Here is a 21,511-nt window from a genome sequence, read left to right on the forward strand (position 1 = left end):
TTTATTGTTTATTAAAAGTGTGCATTTGTGCTGAAACTGCAACTTCTATGTCTGAGTCTTCCTTCCTGGTAAGCAACAGCCTTGCCCGTGCCGCTGTCCTGTCACAAGCTGTTACTCCATTCAAATGCAACTGATCATTAACCAATCTCTTTTACAAGGTTACCATGGTTAATTGTTTACCATATTTCATGCCATACATTTTTGCACATGCTTAATCTCTCCAATCATTTTAAACCTAGGTTACTCTACATATGCCGCCATTAAACTGGTTTAACATTACCAATACATTTTCCTCTCATATGATATTTCCAGTATATTTTCAGAGCAACAGTACACCTTTGTTTCCAGAGCAATGGCAAATTAGGGGGCAATGGGATACGGGTAGAAATGACACAGGTACAGTTCGCAGAAAAAAAGGATTTGGTTCTAAGTTTGATTCCTAATATTTCTTGATGTGGTAGGTTTGAGAGAAAGCATGTCCAAAATTTCTTAGCCTACAAATACACAGACAGACAGAGTAGGCAGGCTAGCAGAATTGAAAAGTCACTGTCACATGATTTGAGTGGAACAAGGAAGAAGCACTCAGAAGGACCGCAAACAGGGTCCATGTGTCATACAAAATATTGATGACGAGACCCCTTGTCTTTGGCACATTGGGAGAGATAGTAAAACGGCAAGGCCTCTCGTCAACATCATTGGAAAGGTTCATCTCCTTGCAGACTTGTCACAACACCGTATTGACAGTGTATGGCAGGTTCTCCTAATGATCCACAACTTGTTCAGTCAAAATTTTAAGGTCTGCAATTATTATTATTTTTTTTTACTAACTTCACTACCAAGGTAATAAAAAAAAGATTCTTCAGCAGTAGCAAACAACAACCAGGGGGAAACAAAGCCACTGATGGAAGATGACCTACAGTTTTTGCATTTTAATTAGTTTAGCCTGTTGTATAGTTCACTGCTAATTGAAAACATGTATATCTTTAACAGGAAAAGCAAATATAACTAACCGCAGAAACCCACACAATGGGAAGTCTCACAATAGCCATCTGTGAGTATCACTCCCTTCCATGCAATGTGCTTAGAAAACATACACAGATGACAATAAAACAATAAACACAGCCTAGCCAAACTTCAACCTTTTTCCTCTACAAAAACAACCTTGCGGTTTCCTTGCTCGCTATCTCATGTGATGAATGGCTCTGCTTTTCCAGTTACAGCACACCACTTACAGTACATCCAAAACCACAGAAGGACCCTGGAGGTGCTCCGAACTTGTAAGATGTGAACAATACCCCAACCCAGTTTTATAACTCAATAACATTTGTGTAACTAGTTTTGTAACAATAAAATGGTTTATATATATATATATATATATATATATATATATATATATATATATGGTAAGGACATGTTTATCGAGGTGTAATTAATCCTGTTACACCCATAAGAAGATGTTTTCCTTCTTTAATAAGGCAGCCAACCAGGAAGTCAAATGATTTACGCTGTCACGTACTTCTATTGAGCAGGAAAACAAAAAGTAAACAAACAAAACCTAATCTGCCTCGGGCCCTAAATTAAACACTATTTTTCTATTTTCTATTTTCTTTTTCTATTACCTACATGGCAGGGTAAGCCTGTTCCCGTTACCAAAACCAAATCACAATCCACACTCGCTGTCCAAATACCTTGCATGTAGTTCAGGTTACCAATGTTCTGCTTCAATCTTCTCTCCGTAATATACTTTTCACTCCTTCTCCCCACACTGCCCATTAGCATTAACAGAACATTTAAAGAACACACAATTACCTTCTCATTCAATGATCACCCAATCATTTAAACAGTTAACTAGTCCATCTATATCAGTGCCGTGAAAAAGTATTTGCCCCCTGTCTGATTTTCTGCATTTGTCCAAATGGAGAAAAAGTTTGGGACAGTAGTGAATCTTCCCAGGAGTGGTCATCCTGCCAAAATCTCTCGAAGAGCAAGGCGTAAAATTGTCCAGGAAGTCACAAAGAACCCTAAAACAACATCCAGGGATCTGCAGGCCTCTCTCGTCTCGGCTAAGGTCAGTGTTCATGACTCCACCATCACAAAGACACTGGGCAAAAATGGGATTCATGGCAGAGTAGCAAGGCGGAAACCATTGCTCACTAAGAAGAACATGAATATCTCAAGTTTGCCAAAAAGCACCTGGATGATTCTCAAGAGTTCTGGAACAATGTTCTATTGACAGATGAGTCAAAAGTGGAACTTTTTGGCCGACATGGACCCCGTTATGTCTGGCGAAAACCAAACACTGCATTCCACAGTAAGAACCTCATACCAACGGTCAAGCATGGTGGTGGTAGTGTCATGGTTTGGGGATGCTTTGCTGCATCAGGACCTGAACGCCTTGCCATCATTGAAGGAACCATCAATTCTGCTTTGTATCAGAGAATTCTACAGGAGAATGTCAGGCCATCCATCTGTGAGCTGAAGCTGAAGTGCAGCTGGGTCATGCAGCAAGACAATAATCCAAAACACACAAGCAAGTCTTGAAGAACAAGAAATTTAAAGTTTTGGAATGGCCTAGTCAAAGTCCAGACCTAAACCCCATTGAGATGTTGTGGCAGGACCTTAAATGAGCAGTTCTTGCTCAAAAAACCACAAATGTCACTGAGTTGAAGCAGTTCTGCATGGAGGAGTGGGACAAAATTCCTCCACGGCGCTGTGAGAGAATAACTACAGGAAGCGTTTGGCAGCAGTGTGGAGTAGTGGTTAGGGCTCTGGACTCTTGACCGGAGGGTTGTGGGTTCAATCCCCAGTGGGGGACACTGCTGTTGTACCCTTGAGCAAGGTACTTTACCTAGATTGCTCCAGTAAAAACCCAACTGTATAAATGGGTAATTGTATGTAAAAATAATAATGTGATATCTGTATAATGTGAAATAATATATAATGTGATATCTTGTAACATTTGTAAGTCGCCCTGGATAAGGGCGTCTGCTAAGAAATAAATAATAATAATAATTGCTGCTAAATGGGGCGATTACTTTTTCACACAGGGGCATTGAGTGTTGCATAACCTTCTTTAATAAATAAATGAAATATGTATCAAATTTTTGTGTTATTTGTTCACTCAGGGTCTCTTTTATCTAATATTAGGTTTTGGTTGAAGATCTGATAACATTCAGTGTCAAAAAATATGCAAAAATGCAGAAAATCAGACAGGGGGCAAATACCTTTTTACCGCACTGTGTATGTACGTCTATCTATCTAATATATATATATATATATATATATATATATATATATATATATATATATACTGTGGTTTGACAATACATTGGGATACATCTACCTCAATAATGTCAATTGGTTGAAGGGCCACCAAACACAGGCAAAAACTGCACAGCTTCAGTGTGACAGGTCTGCAAGGTGTTTGAATGGTTCTGGAGGTACTCGTCCATTTCTCAGTGAATTCAGCGTAATGCATGTTACTCTGATGAGTGCTGGTGAGGGTATTTGTGCTGGTGCTTCATTAGCATGAGGATATCAAGGGTCACTGTTACACACTATGTAGCACACTGTCAGCCCCTTGGCACAATACCATTGTTTCTCTCGTTACAGCCCCCTGTGTTTTAGCTGCATCAATCCCACCAAGTAATTTATTCCACACATTTGTTAATTGATTCTTGATTATGGCCTGCATGTTTTCAAGAGGTTCTGCATCAGTGTTCATGAAAATGTATGGACAGGATACATGTACCACTTCTGTATAATCTTGGTTGATAACGTATTTTACTTTATTGGATCAAAAAAGTTGATAAAACCACAAAACGAAACCAGTACTACAGTAACATCCAATGCGAGACCAGAGTAAAATGTATTTCCTCTAAGTACAGCATTCTAACGACTGTAGGATACAATGATCAAGTTCCTAAGCCACACTTAACTGAAATTAAACAGCGACTGGGGACTTAGTAGCCATTGAGAACTCTCATGCTGCTTGCTATATTTTCTGTAGCTCTGCTGCTTGATCACAATGCAAAGCAAAAACAGTAAAGAAAATTCGTCTAGACTCCCAGAGACTCCTAACTCTATGAGAGAGCTTTCAAATTTCCCACAAGGCACTGGTTCAGCTTTTCCAACCTTGATAGCCTGGACATCAAAAAAGCAGCAGAATATAAGATAGGTACTCATGAAAAGTGCAACACAGGGGGTGGGTGGTAAGCGCATTAGGAGACAAATTACTTGGGGTGTTGCAATTTTCACAAACTGTTCTTTTTATATTAAAGACATCCTTCTCTGAAATCTGTTAAATAAAGGGTATAATGGGTAAAAAAAAGGCTGAAACAGAGATGTAAATCATTACAATAAAAACACAATTTGAACTGAGATAAGAGGAGTACAGTCATGGCCAAAGGTTTTGCATCACCCTATAGACTAATTTTGTTTCTTAGAGTGAAACCTGCTAAATATTGTTATGTTAACATATCGAATTACATACTGCTTTGTAGTTTTCCATATACTTAACACAAAACAAAACAAAATGTAACATTTCTAAATCTAACATGAAATACTGTTCTACTATTACGGCTTCTGCTATCGCGTCTGGCTGTGATGAGGCCAGTATATAAATAAACATTTGGTCATTTCTTTCCCCCTGAAACAGTGAGCAGTGCCAACATGCTCTAAACCAGATCAGATACTGAAGGTCACTTAGTCTTTACCAAGAAATTATAGGCTTCCTTTTCTCCTCCACACTTTATAATTTGCTATTTCAATAGCCTGCCTTGCCAAGTCTGAAACACTTCCTTACTCCTTATCTTGAAGATAAAATATTATCTTTATCTTGCAATAGGTCATGCAAAGAGAAAATGTAGATTGCTGTTTGGCCATGATTTCAGTGCTAAAGCTAATAAAATTAATTTAGTAAACCCAGTGGTGTAGCCAGGATTGTGTTTGGGGGAGGGGGGGGGGTGGAGATTTTTGCAGATGGGTAATAATTTATAAAAATGTTTCTGAAAGTAAAAATTAACTACGCTCCAAACTTAAGAACTGTGATGTTTCACCTCACAAGCACATATAGAACCACTACTATGCAGTTATCAAACGATACCTTTGTCTTTAAGCTGGAGCAAAGTGATTTTCCTATTGAAAAGCCAGCCTTAATGGAGTGCTATAGGGCTGCACTGCCATCTTTTTATTGTTGGATTGTTGGATTGAGGTGTGCAAAATGCATTGCCCCAGATCTGTGACTATTCTTTCTAATATATTTTAGTTATCACTATGTGAAAAATATGAAATGATCTTGGGGCAATGCATTCTTCATATGTAAATGACAGCCTACATGTACACTAGTATACAAAAAATATGGCATTATCGTGGGGCAAGGCGTTCTTCATATATATATATATATATATATATATATATATATATATATATATATATATATATATATATATATATATATACATATACTGTATACTGTATACTGTATTTCTCTGTCGTCCATTTTTTGTATTTTACCTCCAATGCTGAAAAACACCCTCCTAGCTACACCACTGACCTAGACTTAAGGGCTATGCACACTGAATATGAACGACGCGAGCGAGTGAATCAAGGCAAAGAAAGTATGCACACTGGGAGCAAAGTGAACGACACAAATACAGCACGAGTACATAAAAAACAACTGTAACTAGACATGAAAAGCAAATACTGTCTCCTTTTGTGGAGACAAATAAAACAAATAAAACAAAGAAATAGAGTATGGGTACATGTCACAAAGACGGCCGGAGTGGGTGGCATCAGACCAGAAGCAGGAAATAAATAAACAGAGAGATGGGGTTTTGGTAAAGCTGAGCGCGTGATTGCGCTCAGCATTTAATAATTAAACAGAACAGAACAGAAAATAAAAGGTTTTAACACAAAACACGGGACACGGCACTTGCGCCAAAATAAATAGACAAACAAAACGTACTAAACACTTAACAAACGGTGCACGGAGAGACAAACAAACACGGTGAGTACAAACACTTCTAGATTATTATTATTTTACTTTACGTTCTCCTTCTCCTCACCCGGTCTCCACTCTCGAACACCCAACCCCGACTGCAAGAAATGTGCGTCTATATATACTGTTGTGCTGGGATTCAATTACTAATTAATTATTCACTTGAATCCCAGCACGTGAATTAATTCTGTGCAACCCCGTGCTCACATATTACATTTAACCAGCACGTGAAGTGATTTGTGCCCTCCTCGTGCCTAAATACAAATCTACATTAAGTACACGTGAAACACAGACCCGTTTATATCCCGTGTACCAATCTCTATACACCAACATTAACACACGCACGCAACATACAACATATAACACACAAATGCACACAGGGGCGGGGCGCATTGCCACATATACCCCCCCTTGTGCGCAGCACACATGGCCTCAACGGCCACCTCCCCCCTTAAAAATCCAGCAGTCCAGGACAAAGTCTCGGGCTGGGAAGGGAGGCTTCAGTGGGCCCATGGCTGGCCATGCTGTCAGCACCCCTGCCGGTAGTGGCACGGCCGACAGCATGCTGGTCCATTCCTGCAGCGAAACTGCTGCTGGGGAAAGTGGTCTCCTGACCTCTCCCCCTGTCTTTGTAGCCGGTAGCTCCCTTTGGTGGGGCTCCGACCACAGTACTTCCAGCAGCAAAGAAGCTGCAGTGGGAGCAGGTATCCTGACCTCCCCCACGATCTCCGGCAGCGAAACTGCTGCAGTGGGAGCAGGTCTCCGGACCTCCCCCACGATCTCCGGCAGCGAAACTGCTGCTGGGGTTGGTGGTCTCCAGACCTCCTCCCCCTTCTTCGTGGCCGACAGCTCCCCTTTATGGGGCTCCGGCCACCGTACTCCCTGTGGTGGAGGTACGGGAAGCAGAGACAGCTCCTGCTGTTCTGCTTCTGGCAGTGGCGGAGGCAGAGGCAGCTCCTGCTCCTCTGCTCCTGGAAGTGGCAGAGGCAGCTCCTGCTCCTCTGCTCCTAGTGGAGGAAGCGGTGGAGTTGGCGGAGGCAGAGGCAGCTCCTGCTGCTCTGCTCCTTGCGGTGGTGGTGGCGGAGGCAGAGGCAGCTCTTGCTCCTCTGCTCCTGGCGGTGGTGGAGTCAGAGGCAGCTCCTGCTCCTCTGCTCCTAGTGGAGGAAACGGTGGAGGTGGCGGAGGCAGAGGCAGCTCCTGCTGCTCTGCTCCTTGCGGTGGAGAAAGAGGCCATGGGGCTGATGCTGGCCACTCAGAGGGAGGCTGTGGCGGTGCTGGCTCCCTCTGCTGTGGTGGCTGGGCTGGTGTGCGCCGTGCTCCCTTCAGCAGCATAAATAGAGGCTGCTGGGGGACACCAGCATCCTGCCCTTCTCCCCCCCAGAAAAATTCAGGGGGTTGAGCCTGTAATTCCTCCCCTTCTGGCTCTTGGGACGGCAGCGATGGGGACAGCAGGCATTGTTCTTCTGCTGGTGGAGGTGGAACCAGCAGGTATTCTCCCTCTGCTGGCAGCTTGGGTCCTAGGGCTGTGGAAGCCCCGACTTCTCTCTCTTCGGGCTGTGGACGCACCGACTCCTCCCTTTTGGGCTGTGGACGCCCCGACTCCTCCCTGTTGGGCTGTGGACGCACCGACTCCTCCCTTTTGGGCTGTGGACGCAACGACTCCTCCCTTTTGGGCTGTGGACTCACCGACTCCCCCCTCTTGGGCTTAGGACGTTCGGGCTCCTCCCACTCAGGCGTAGGACGTTCGGGTTCCTCCCACTCAGGCGTAGGACGTTCGGGCTCCTCCCGCTTGGGCTGTGGACGCTCAGGCTCCTCCCGCTTGGGCTGTGGATGCTCAGGCTCCTCCCGCTTGGGCTGTGGATGCTCAGGCTCCTCCCGCTTGGGCTGTGGAGGCATAACCAGCAGGCATTCTTCCTCTGCTGGTGGAGACGGGGACAGCAGGCATTCTTCCTCTGCTGGTGGACCTGCTACCTGGGCTGTTGTTCCACTTATAACTGCCTCCAGGTAGCTGAGGACCAACCCCACACCTTCCTCCCAGGTGCTTACGGTCTGTTCCCTCTTGTAAGCCTCCCATCGTTCCCTATCCATAAACCGCAGGAACCGGACGACTACTGGTATAGACTGGGCCTCCAGCCCAGCATTTTCCAGCATCCAGTCCCGCACTTTGATGGCGTCTTCTGCCATTTTTTTTTTTTTAAATCCAAAAATGCGGTTCCTGCTCTGGCCTGAGTCCTGGAGGCGCTGTAGATCCCACGCAGGACACCACGTGTCACAAAGACGGCCGGAGTGGGTGGCGTCAGACCAGAAGCAGGAAATAAATAAACAGAGAGATGGGGTTTTGGTAAAGCTGAGCACGTGATTGCGCTCAGCATTTAATAATTAAACAGAACAGAACAGAAAATAAAAGGTTTTAACACAAAACACGGGACACGGCACTTGCGCCAAAATAAATAGACAAACAAAACGTACTAAACACTTAACAAACGGTGCACGGAGAGACAAACAAACACGGTGAGTACAAACACTTCTAGATTATTATTATTTTACTTTACGTTCTCCTTCTCCTCACCCGGTCTCCACTCTCGAACACCCAACCCCGACTGCAAGAAATGTGCGTCTATATATACTGTTGTGCTGGGATTCAATTACTAATTAATTATTCACTTGAATCCCAGCACGTGAATTAATTCTGTGCAACCCCGTGCTCACATATTACATTTAACCAGCACGTGAAGTGATTTGTGCCCCCCTTGTGCCTAAATACAAATCTACATTAAGTACACGTGAAACACAGACCCGTTTATATCCCGTGTACCAATCTCTATACACCAACATTAACACACGCACGCAACATACAACATATAACACACAAATGCACACAGGGGCGGGGCGCATTTCCACAGTACACCACACACTAAAAAAACAAAATGTAACAGTGAATGTTTATTTGTGATCTGGTTTAACATGTACATTATTCAAAAAGAATACATCTGCACATATTTATGTGTAAATACTGAGAAAATGAGTTTAATAGAATATACTTTTATTAATTTTCAGTTTTAATAAAATCTTCTCAGTTATTGTGTGAATGTGATTATTATTAAAGAAGCATCATTTAACAGAAATACGAAACCAGTGTTTGGCGCTCCCCATCACTTTGACTAAAATTAAGGTGAAATAAATTGACATACCATCAATTTGCAATTGTTCTGATATTTCGTGCCATGTGGCGTCCCTCTTTTTATTGACTTCATAACCACTGACATTTTTTTTATTTCTGTGGTAATCTCTGTGTGAGTGAGACAGAAAGTCTGACAGCCACTACCTTTGACCTTATTCTGATTGGTCCATTGCGACACGAACAGCGCATAGCGCGAATAGAAATAAAATTTATAATCGCTTGCTTCGCTTGTGGTGTGCATTACTCCATTTAAATCAATAGTTTTAATTATTTTTTATTTGCTCGCTTGCGTCTGGTGTGCATAGCCCTTTAGCAGACTGAAACCGGGTAGACAACAAAAACCGTAAGAATCCATTGCACAGACGTGAGACCCTCAAAATTGTGACAAACCGTGACACTTGACATGTCTGAATGATTGATAAATATATCAGCACTTTCTCTGAAGTGTGTAACCAGCTAAATGTGCCAAACCTACTATATCAGAGGAACTCAAGGTTTGGTGTGTCAAACACATTAGAGCACTTTGAGCTGTTTAAACATACAAGGACCAGCTGATGTTGAATTCCCAATCAATGAGAGTAAAACAAGGCAAAACACACACGGAATCAATTAATAAGACCAGTAAAAAAAAAATTTAAAAAAAAGAGAAAACCCTCTTCGTCCAGATGTTTTCAATCCAAAAATCTGTGAATGTCGTCACACTGGCCTTTGCAGAAACGGTCAATTTCACCACCTGGAAATTACGTTAGAAAAGCTTGCGGCTTTTCACCATGCAAATGAAATGTTTTCAGTGAGAGTCTGCAGGGACATTAGAGGAGAGGCTTCGATAATTAAAGAGGAAATTGCCTTTCCTTCGTGATTCACTTAATGATAGCGCTCCTAACAAAAAAATGAATAAATCAATTATTAAAACTATAAAGTAGATAATGTCTTGAATGTGCTGTATTAAAAGCAACTAAAGAAAGGTAAAAATGCATCGACTAATCCGGTGGTGCACAAATTTTTTGCTGGCCCAGGCCAGAATGAAAATTTAACTCACTTCTGAGGGTCACTAATACAGTAATATGTTTCATTTTTGTTTTTTAGAACTACTGTATTCAGAACCAGTCAACGATAGTTTTTTTGAATAACACAGGAGGAGACCAAAATATAAATGTTTGTTCACGGGTTAATTTATTTTAAGCTTTCTACAAAAACAAATTAAATGATTCATGGTCTCTTTATGTAACTCAATATTGTGGAATGCTTGTTTAATTTCAGAAAGCCTGTGGGTATTATCAGTAGCATGTATGAATAGCTTGACTAAACAAAACAAGGCATTATTTACCAGTAGGGTTCTCTGTTAATGGGACATGTTGCACTGCTTCTGGGATACCAGTTTATAATGTCAGGCTTTATTTTTGATGTTGCCAGCTGCATACCAGCTTGAAGCTTATTGTCAGAAATCTAATTGCGCGGTATCAAACAAACAACAATATTTTTAGCCTTCTTAAAGAAGCACTTCCATGTTTCTCATGTGTACAGAAAAGCTAACAAAAATAAAAACTGTAGCCTGATATTTACAGAAAATAAAACAATAACAGAAGAACCGTCTTTAAAATATTACATTGCAAGGTTTTCACAAATTATTTACAGGATTTACAGCTCAGCTTCACATTTAAATTTGTTTTGAAATGTCTAGGTGATATGGTTGCGAATATCAAATGAATATCGAACTTCAAACCAACTTTACCACTGGCGACACCATGTTGAGAACCAGGTTCCTGGTTGTTAAGCCCTTTGCTAAACAAATTATATATTTTATGTACAAATGGGGCGGGCATTATTGGATTTCATTTTAATTACTCTGACAGTGATTAAAAGGACTGACAATGATAATAAAAGGACATTGCTAATACAGGATAATTGAAATGTTTTGGCGATTTTATATCTCTGAAAATCTCCGATGACTGTCCTGGAAATCGCTAGATTTGTAGCTTTTGAAGTCGCTTTTGACAAAAATTGTTGCCAAGTCAGCACTTAAAGTTGCTAGATTTAGCAACAAATTTGCTAAATTGGCAACACTGACTACAAGTCAGTATGCCGCAGGTGCCAATCTAGCATAACAAAGTCCCTGCTTTGATTGGTTTTCCTGTCAATTTTGCATAGATGTACACCCTGAAGAACCAATGCACGCACTATGAATGTAAAAATACAACTTCAGGCATGAACCAGTTACGATGGGGAGTTCTCCATTTAGCTCCTGCCTCCATTGCTAAATTTGAACAGAAAGAAAGTAGGCCTATTTATCTGTGTTATTATATGAACAAACGCGTTTTTCTGTAAAATCGGTTCATAAAATTATTTTGTGGAAAAATATATTTAAAAAAAAGACCAAGTATTGCGGGCCACAGAATGCCTCTTTGCAGGCCGGATATTGCCCGCGGGCCGTATGTTGTGTACCAATGGACTAATCAGCAGCTACACTGTATTGTTAGCAATTAGTTTACATTTTCATTATTTTTTAAAATTAAATAATTATCTTTTCTTTAATAGTGTAGCGAACAGGCAGCACGTCTCCCCGTCCCAGCTGTTGTTGCGGTCCGACTTTCTACCGGCTGGACAAGTTAGACTGTTCTATTTCCCCTTTGTGGACTTTAATCCTTCTGTTATTGTTTCCTCTTGTGTGTACCACCATGCTGTCCAGCTTGTCCCTACAGCAGTCATCTCTGCGCTCCAGCGCTGGGTCAGGGGTTTAACCATTCGGGACAGCACGAGCCTCCCTCTGCCCCGTCAAGGCCCTTTCTATTCCCGTCCCCCAGCTCCGATTCCTCATGGCAGGCAAGTACATCGGCTTATCCAAGTGGGAGACCTTACCAAGTTCACAGTGATTGCCAAGGTAAATTTATGGTCTGTGCTGGAGAAAGCGTCCCACCTGATTGCTACCCTGGAGGGCCCTGCCAAGCAAGCCTTGCTTGACCTACCATCCGGGTCGAGAGCTGGACTTTGGAGATTTATGCACCGCCCTACATTGCCAGTCCAGGAGAAGGCCACCAGAAATTGAACTGAAGGACCAACTGTATGCCCGGAAACAGGAGCCAGGGGAAAAACTGGGAGCCCTAGCCGCAGACATCGAGTACCTATCCCGATGGGCATTCCAGGATGCCCCACCAGCGATGACGTCGGCTATGCAGAGCTTACTTCGGACCCCGACAGTGGTACTGAGACTGAGGAGCGTGCTGTCCGCGCCATCCAGCCGACAGTCCAGAAGGAAGCGTTCCGGCCACAGGCGTGGCGGCGGAACAAGAAATCCACTGGGAGACCCCAACTCAACCTCAGTAGCCATTGACTGGGACAATGGCAAAGCCTTTACGTGATGTGCTCCATCAATGGCTTGCGGTTCCAGGCACTGGTAGATACTGGATCCTTCATCAGCCTGGTGAGGCCCAGGATCCTGCCAGCTGACCGCTGCGCGACCCCAGTGACTGGCAGCCCACAGCAGCACAGATACGTACTGTGACCGGAGATGTGGCCCCGATCTGCAGCAAGCAGACCCTTTATATCTAAGTAGTGGACAGCCTTCTGAAGCACCTATTCTGGCTCGCAGAGATTGGGGATCAATGCATCCTTGGGGTGGACTTACTCCAGAGACTGGCGGCGCAACTTGACCTTACCGAGCCAGCGTTGGAATTTGGAACCCGGAAGTAGGCATAACATACTCCATACTCCCCTTGGCCAGCCACAAGCAGCATTACACCATCCCAACTCTTTGCTAGGGCAGTCCATTGACCTGTCTGTCGTCTTGCCTCCACCCTCTTCCATGGGGAGGCGGCTGCCCGCTTCTTCCTCACCTGGGGGCAACCACCCCCCTTCCAGACTTAAAAGATGCCATCGAAGAGCTCTGGCAGTGGAACCGAGAAAGGCTCACTGTTAAAGAGCAACAGAAGTTGTGGTACCTCCTGGTTGAATCCTGGGACATCTTTTCAGCGGCACCTCAAGACTGTGGTCGGACCAGCCTTGTGCAACACTCCATTGACACGGACCGGGCCACCCAGATCTGGTAGCGACCAAGACTCATCTGTCGGAACTCACCTGTTCTGCGTGGACTACCGATGCCTCAACGCAGCTACTTGCAAAGATTCCTACCCGCTTCCCTGGATCGACAAGGCACTAGACTGCATCTCCAGCTCATCATGGTTCAGATCCCTCGACTTGAGAAGTGGCTACTGGCAGGTGAAGCAGTCCCTCGACGCATGCCCGATGCTTTCTCCGTCGGACAAGGACTTGTCATTCGGACTGCAACTCCCTGACCAACTTCAAACGTGTAAAGGGTGCTGGTGGACATACCATGGACAACTTCCTTGACGACCTCATGGTGCATGCCCCTCACCTTCCAGCGAGCCATCAGGTCAGTCTTCCTCCGCATTTGGCACATCTGGTTGAAGCTGCACCCTGGCGATGTCATCTACTATGGCGAGAGACGACGGTTCTTGGCCACATCATCGAGGTCCATGGGGTGTCCACTGACCCAGCCAAGGTCAACACGGTGCAGGAGCGGCCTACTCCCGGCTGTGTGCCTCAGGTCCGCTGTTTCTGTTTCCTCGGCTTGGCGTCGTACTACAGGCAATTTGTGTAGGACTTTGCTTGTATTGCACGACCGCTGCATCAACTCACGGAAAAAGGGCTGTGATTCCACTGAAGCGAGGACTGCCAGCAGGCATTCGATCGGCTGTGGGGTGTACTGACCCAGGTGCCACTGCTCGCCTTTCCGAATCCCCAAAAGGACACCATCCTGGATAGAGACGCCAGCATGTCAGCATCGGTCCGGTCCTGTCCCAGGTAAACTGAGCGCAACTAATGCGTTACTCGCAAGAAGTTACAAGCCATTGTTCGGGGGGGGGGGGGAGGGGGTCAAACACTACCGCCCCTATATGTGCAGTCGGCGATTCAATCTGCGAACAAACCACTCCTTGCTCCAGTGGATCCTCTCTTATCCTCCGCCCGAAGGACAAGTGGCTTGCTGGATCAAGCTCCTCCAGGGCTACAACTTTGCCATTCACCACCGGGCAGACCGGAGCCACGCCAACGCCGACGCGCTCTCCTGCTGCCCTTGCAAAGAAGACCAATGCCACCACTGTGCTAAACTGGAAGAAAAGGAGCAGCTTCATCTGCCTGAGGTGAGGGCTGTCACCAGCGTCGGGGAGGAGCTGCCCAGCAACCTGTCCACGGAGCAGCTTGTGCAATGCCAACAGGAAGACCCAGAGGTGGGGCTGGTGCTGCATTGGCAGGAGGCAGGCCAACATCCCCGCAGGGAGGAGCTCTCCTGCGTCGCCCCAGCAGTGAAGGCCTTGCACGCGCAGTGGGACACACTGGAGGTCATGCTAGGCCCTTTCCCCAGGACCGAGAGGGGGAACCGATTCATTCTGGTCGCGATGGATTATTTCACAAAGTGGCCTGAAGTGTATGCCCTCCCAGATCAGAGTGCTCCTGTCTGCCTGCGCTGACACACTGCTGGAGGGGATGTTCACCCGTTTCGGTCCTCCAGAGGAGCTGTATAGCAACCAGGGGCGGAATTGTGAGTCCAAGGTGTTCCAGGAGGTCTGCCAATCGCCTGGGGATCCAGAAGACCTACATGACTCACCCGTTTCGGTCCTCCAGAGGAGCTGCATAGCGACCAGGGGCGGAATTGTGAGTTGGGGATATCAGCTCTCTGCAGCCGGCTGGAACTGATTTCAGGCCTCCTGGTGCTGACTTCTGTCCCTATTTAGTGCAGAACCTTGGTGCCTATCTCTCTCTCCCTGCCTGCCACACTAGTCTGTTATTGCTACAGACTCACTGCTGCTTAGTCCGACATCTTTGAAGACGGCCATGGAAACACTGACTGCCCATTGTTTAGTTGAACTTTTCCTTGTTAATGGTGCTGTTGCTAAGGTTTTAAAATCAATTTTCATACCTCTGCCATTCCCACTGCTCCCCTTATTGCATTTCACTATCTGTGTTAAAAGTCTAACCTGAATACAGCTGCATTATGGGCGTTATGGTATTTCTTGACTTTTGTGGCTTCAAGCTGCACCATTGAAGTTCATTTAATTATCATTTTTTGTAAGGAATTTCCGGACTTTTGTGTCTTCAAGCTTAAACCATAATCATTTTTTGATGTTTTTAGGACTTACTTTGTGATGATTGTCAATGATTTATTTTAAACACAATAAAAAACAAGTTTTCACTGTGTATGTACAGGTAGTGGACAAAAAAATGGAAACACCTGGGTAAATGAGGGACACCAAGATTATTGAAAGCAAGGGCTTCCACACAGGTGTGGCTCATGCGTTAATTAAGCAAATAACATCCCAGCATGCTTAGGGTCATGTATAAAAATGCTGGACAGGCCTGGTTGCCTATAATTATGGTTAGCATGGCTGAAAGAGGAGACCTCAGTGACTTTGAAAGAGGGGTAATTGTTGGGGCGCGTTTGGCAGAAGCTTCAGTGACCAAGACAGCTCAACTTGCTGATGTTTCAAGAGCAACAGTGTCTAAGGTGATGTCGGCATGGAACTCCGAGGGAAAGACATCATCAGCAAAGGGCAACAGTGGGCGGAAGCGCATACTCCAGGATCGTGATATCCGTGCATTAATTTGAAGTGCAAGGCAAAACAGGCGAGCAACTGCAGATCAATTGACTGCAAATTTCAACCTGGGGCACGAGCAGCCAGTTTCATCAAAAACGGTCCGCCGAGAACAGAGCGGGATACCATAGTGGCCCAACGCCCTATTAAGTGAGTTTACATTGGTGTTTCCATTTTTTTGTCCACTACCTGTACATGTAAAAGCTTTTCAGTATTACAGTCAGCACTCACATATCCGACCCTATAAGATTTTTGACTTCAGTGACGGTTAAACGCGTGTGACACATATCTGATTATTTCATTTTGGCCCGCTCTTGTATCTTTCTTTTCTCTGAAAAAAGGACAATATCAAAAATACATATCTGAAAGCACTGTCTTTTAAAATAAGTAGGCTTCCATTTAGATGTAATGTATTGGTTTTGTTGGTACAATACTATATTTTTAACAAAAGTATTATTTTAATTCAAAATCATATGATTCTGAAAATATCACTTGCCAAAACTAAAGAGATGACACGTTAACTGTAATACAGTACATACTTTTAAATCTGGTACATATTACAGCGGTATGTAAAATTTCCCTTTAATGACCCAACAGCAAAATGAAATCAAAATGTTACCCATGCACAGAACTGTGTAAAACGTAAAAGGCAATACAATTTAGCAAAACCAAAAGATAATAATAAAAAAAGTTTCAGAATTAAAACAGTATCCAAAGTCAGTATTCAAAAACGCAGAATATAGTGCTCGATAAGGCCCTAATGTCACAGTTCACTTGTAAATGAAAATGCACAAAAGCAACAAAAGATCACAGATTATATATATAAAAAAATACATCCTAGTATCTAAAACTGTTTAATGATTAACTGTTACATTACCCTAGCTTATCTCGTTCACTTTGTTTTGGCATTAGAGAGAATGTATTTATTTATTTTTAAATACAGGGTGTGATAGCTATTCAGATAAATTGTAACATTGAAGAGAAGGGCTTTGTATCAGAAAACTGGTGACGGAGTCGGAAATCTCATGTTATGGGTAAGTGCATTAATTTGTTACGTGTATATATATATATATATATATATATATATATATATATATATATATATATATATATTGTGAGATGGCAGGGAGGGGGTTAAAACCTCTCTGCAGAAAAAACATGTGCGGAAGGCACACTTTTGTTTTGTTTAATTGTTTAATTGTTTTTGTTTAATTGTTTTATTGATTGATCATTACCTGCACCTGGCTACTATTGAAAATTGGCACCAGGTGCAGGGTTTAAAAGGAGAGCAGTCAGTCCGCTCTGGGCGGCTGCTGAAGAGGGCAGAGGCCCGACTGTGCTGGTGTGTGGGTACAGCCGTAATTAAAAGAAAAGGTAGAGTGAAGCCTTTGTTTTGTGTGTGCTGTTCTGTTTGTTTTTTGTTACAGGTAAACAGCTTAGCTGTCCTGTTCTAGTTTAGGTTCCTGTTCTGTTTAGTTATTGCTCAAAGAGAGCTAGGTGTTTGTTTTGTTTATTTTGTTTTTGTGAAATCATTAAAAATAGCGCAACCGCGCTTCAAAAATCCATTTGTGTGTGTTGGGTCAGTGTTTTTAAAGGGGCAACGAACCGTGGTGAGTGTGATTCTTTCACTATATATATATATATATATATATATATATATATATAAAAATGTGGATTGATTTTATTCTTAATACAAGGGCGGTAAAATGCGACTGACGTGTATCTGGGTAACGGCTATCTGAGTGCTGACTGTAGATCATTAATTAACTTCTTCCAAACTTCAAAAAACAGAGGCTGCAAATAGCTAACCTGCAAGATACAAAAGCTACAGTTTAAATGTATATAGATTAGCTGTCTGCAATGTAGGCTATTACCAGGTGTGACAACTCTGGCGCTGTTGGAGTGTCAGTCTTATTCAGGATTTTTAGCCCCGTCCTCTAGTGTAAAAGATGTCAATCGTAGTATTTGTTGTTTAAACAGGTCGGTGCCTGTATCTTTATTCACAAAACAGCAAACAAACAAAACAAAAGCCTAGCTCCGTCTTGGAGTTACTAACTAAACTGTGATGGTTCACTATCTAACAACCGGGCAGCTAAGCTGCTTACCAGCTTCTTCAAAAACAAACAAAAAACCAAAATGATTTGATGGCAAAAAACAAAAACCTCTTATATCGATTCAATATATATAATGGTTACCTTTATAGATGTTTCCAGTAGGACCTTTCAAGACCTCAGCTTCTGTCTAGCACCCAACGAGAGAGACCTGAACAGGGTTTTTAGCCCTGCTTAAATATCAACCTTTTAATACAGGTGAAACCAATTACTCAACCCTGGGTAATTGCAGACTGGCCCATTCTAGTCCAGGTATTCTGGGAGATGTAGTTTGGCTGGTCGGCTTAGACCATCAGGACTACATTTTCCTTCCACAATTTTTTACATAGGATACAGGCTGTGCCTTATACGCGGCCCTATATATCTTGCTTCGATGACAGTGCCATGCACTTTGTCACACAGGATACAATGTTTATTAGATTTTTTAAGCAACCTGAATGAGAATGAGAAACCTTGTCTTCCTTGTCAGAGACACTTCGATGACACTGGAGAAGATACAAAAACACAATTCATACTACTAACCTGTCTCCCTTACCTCATCAGAAAATGAGAGGCACATTTTCACGCTGTCTCTGGATGAGCTCTAAGCAATTCAGGTTTGTATTGGTTTGTTACATGATGCTGGGTATTATTAGTATTAACATGTAGATAACATTCCACAGGAACTGTATGCATGTGTTTTAAATGAAGGGCTCTGACTCTTTTGCCTATGCAGTGTTGTGTTTGGATGTGTCCCCCTATTTTTGAAATTTTGGTTGAATAGCTCCATAGATAACAGATCATACAGCAGGCACTGTATTTTATTGATCCAATCTACCCTATAACTGCAGCAGGAACTATTGGAAACCTTAAAACTTATTTTATTTTTCATTTTTTTTTAAATGTTTTGTTTACCCAGTTTTTTTTACCCCCATTATCTCCCCATTAAGAATATCCAATAATGCTCCCTCATCACAGCAGCTCTGATCACATTGACAAGCCAATTGTCTCTACACGGGTGTCAGTGAGCTACCAGTCCCTGGAGAGGACAGGACAGCTCTGCATGTATGCTTCAGCCTCACTTCACCTCTGGCTAGTAGAGGCCACTGTCGCACGGTGTGTAATCCACAGGGCCTGTTTTAAAAAAAAAAAAAAAAAAAAAAAAAAAAAAAAAATCTATGTAATCCTATTTTCACATTTAAGCAGGATATTATTATTATTATTATTAGTAGTAGTAGTAGTAGTAGTAGTAGTATTATTAGTAGTCGTAGTAGTATTTATTTTTTAATTTCAAAATGCAATCAGGATAATTTTAAATATAGATTATATTTTGTTTGGGTAATTCCATTGCACTTTTACAAGATTAAAGATTGCATTTTATTATTTTTTATTATTATTATTTTGAAAATGTTATTGTGCAAAACAATGCAGCCATAATGTCTTATTCCTTTGTTAATAGTTAGTAAGTACACTGTAAATACACAAGTAAATGTAATTACACAAGACGCTACAGCAACAATTACATTTTGTATTTAAGCACATTGTTGCATTGTAACTACACAAGCACACATTACATTTAATTACTATGTTATTACAACATAATTACAGTGTAGTTAGCGGTACAATGTTAAGTGTTACTGAAATACAAACTTTCAGATTAAAAGCTTGAAGTTAAATAAACTTTGTAAGTTTAAGCAGTCTTTTTCAGTTTTGGCTGAATGATGTCTAAATTAACGAAGAATTTATGTATAAAAAATCACAGTACAGAAACTGTTAAGGGAACAAGAAACTGCCCTCTCGGGTATTTGGATAAAAGTTTCCCAGGAAACATTAAAATAGCATTCAAGTTGTGTGGAGAGTGTGGAACAAGCGCTGGCTCTGTGTTTTACAGCTTTTGGTCGAAGCACAGGCTGGATGAATTTGGGAACTCTTCCAGGGCTGTTCAGAATGCGAAGGACAGCTCTGAGCTGTGGAAAGTAACTCTGTGTTTGCCTCACACACACACAATTCAAGTTAATACATATTTACAGATCAAAGGGTGACATTTGAGTCGGGATATGATTGAAATGCATTTGTTAGTATTTTGTGTCAGTCTGTTGCTTACATAAAACTGGGCTTGTTCCTTTTCTCATATTTATCCTGAATTCATGTTGTTTGTTTTTTCAAGGGCTCACAAAATACCAGAATAAATCACTCTTTTTCTAGAGTATGTGTTTGACCGGGGCTCTTCATTGGAACACCATGGAACACGTTTATTATACAACAGATTTGGCCACTTTCTGCTTAAGAGTTGATTCTGACCAGTTGAGCTGATGGCACACTGTGATTGTGTGGGATGGAGATACGGGTATGCAACAGGAACGTTTCGATGCAAAACACTGACGCATGAGGTTGAGACCCCTCCCTAAAAAACGAATTACAGTAAATGAGTTGTGTGAAATAGCTGATCTCAAATAATTGCTCTGAAAACAGAATGTGGACCTGTTACAGATATATTTCAATGTTATTTTCAAGTCAGCGTGCCAAAGTTCTGCAATTTGGATTTTTAGGACAATGAGAGATTTCTCTGTTCCTGGTCATTCCATACAATTGTGAGCATGCTTTTATAGGGCATGCTCCAATCAGATCCCATGATATCATAAGTGGCATCCCTGCTATAATTTGACAAGCTCATCACATTGTGGCGTATAAAATGAATGTTGTGACAAAGGCTTTGCATCAAATCTATCGTATAGTGCTGCTTGCAAACTCCTGCCTTACAATATTGTTGTGATCGTCATCTGTCTTGTTAAATAAAGAACTCTATTGATCTTCAATTAGCAGGCCAAACAATGGGGTCATGATGTACCTTTCAGCCTGTATGATAATAACATACAAATATCAAGCGTTTGTCCTTTCTTTCGCTTTTCATTTGTTGTGCTTCTGGAGCTATGAGGTTATACTGTAATGCTTTGGGGTCCCGCGATCCATAGGCAAATTACCTTTGGGGAATGTAAATAAACTTGACAGACAACAAGGCATGCTTTCTAATAAAGTAGTGACAATGAAAACACAGGTTGAAGTGTTTGTGTACCAGACTAGGACGTTTCTTGAGTTGCTATTCAGAGAAATGTAGTAAAACAACAGTACTTATATTTGAGTGTAAAAATGATTGTGGGATAATGCAGCTTTCAACTGATTTTTTTAACTGCTGGATTTGAAACCCTGCCAAAATGCAAATAATCAAATTTGAACATTATAGATCTGAGCTCAGTGAATACATAATCTGTGTGTTGATTTAATTTACTTAACTGCCATATTTCATACAATGCTGTACATTATTCTTATGACCTAGTTTTCGTTTCTCAAATAATGTATTTTCTAGGATGGTTTGTAATTGCAATAACAATGAGCAAAGTCTGCCCCCTAGTGCCACTATTTAGAATTACAGTAAGTTGAAATGTACTTGCATGAGTGTGAGAGAGAGAGAGAGAGAGAGAGAGTGAGTGAGAGAGAGAGAGAGAGAGAATGTAAATATGGACTGGAGAGGAGGGTTATAGTGGAAAATTATTGACCAGAGGGAAGACTATTGTTACCGACAGGGGGCTATAATGCCAGAAGGTTTTAATGGCTGTCTCTCATCAATAAATGAATGGCG

This window comes from Acipenser ruthenus, chromosome 13 (genome assembly GCF_902713425.1).
Source record: "Acipenser ruthenus chromosome 13, fAciRut3.2 maternal haplotype, whole genome shotgun sequence".
Taxonomy (NCBI): Eukaryota; Metazoa; Chordata; class Actinopteri; order Acipenseriformes; family Acipenseridae; genus Acipenser; species Acipenser ruthenus.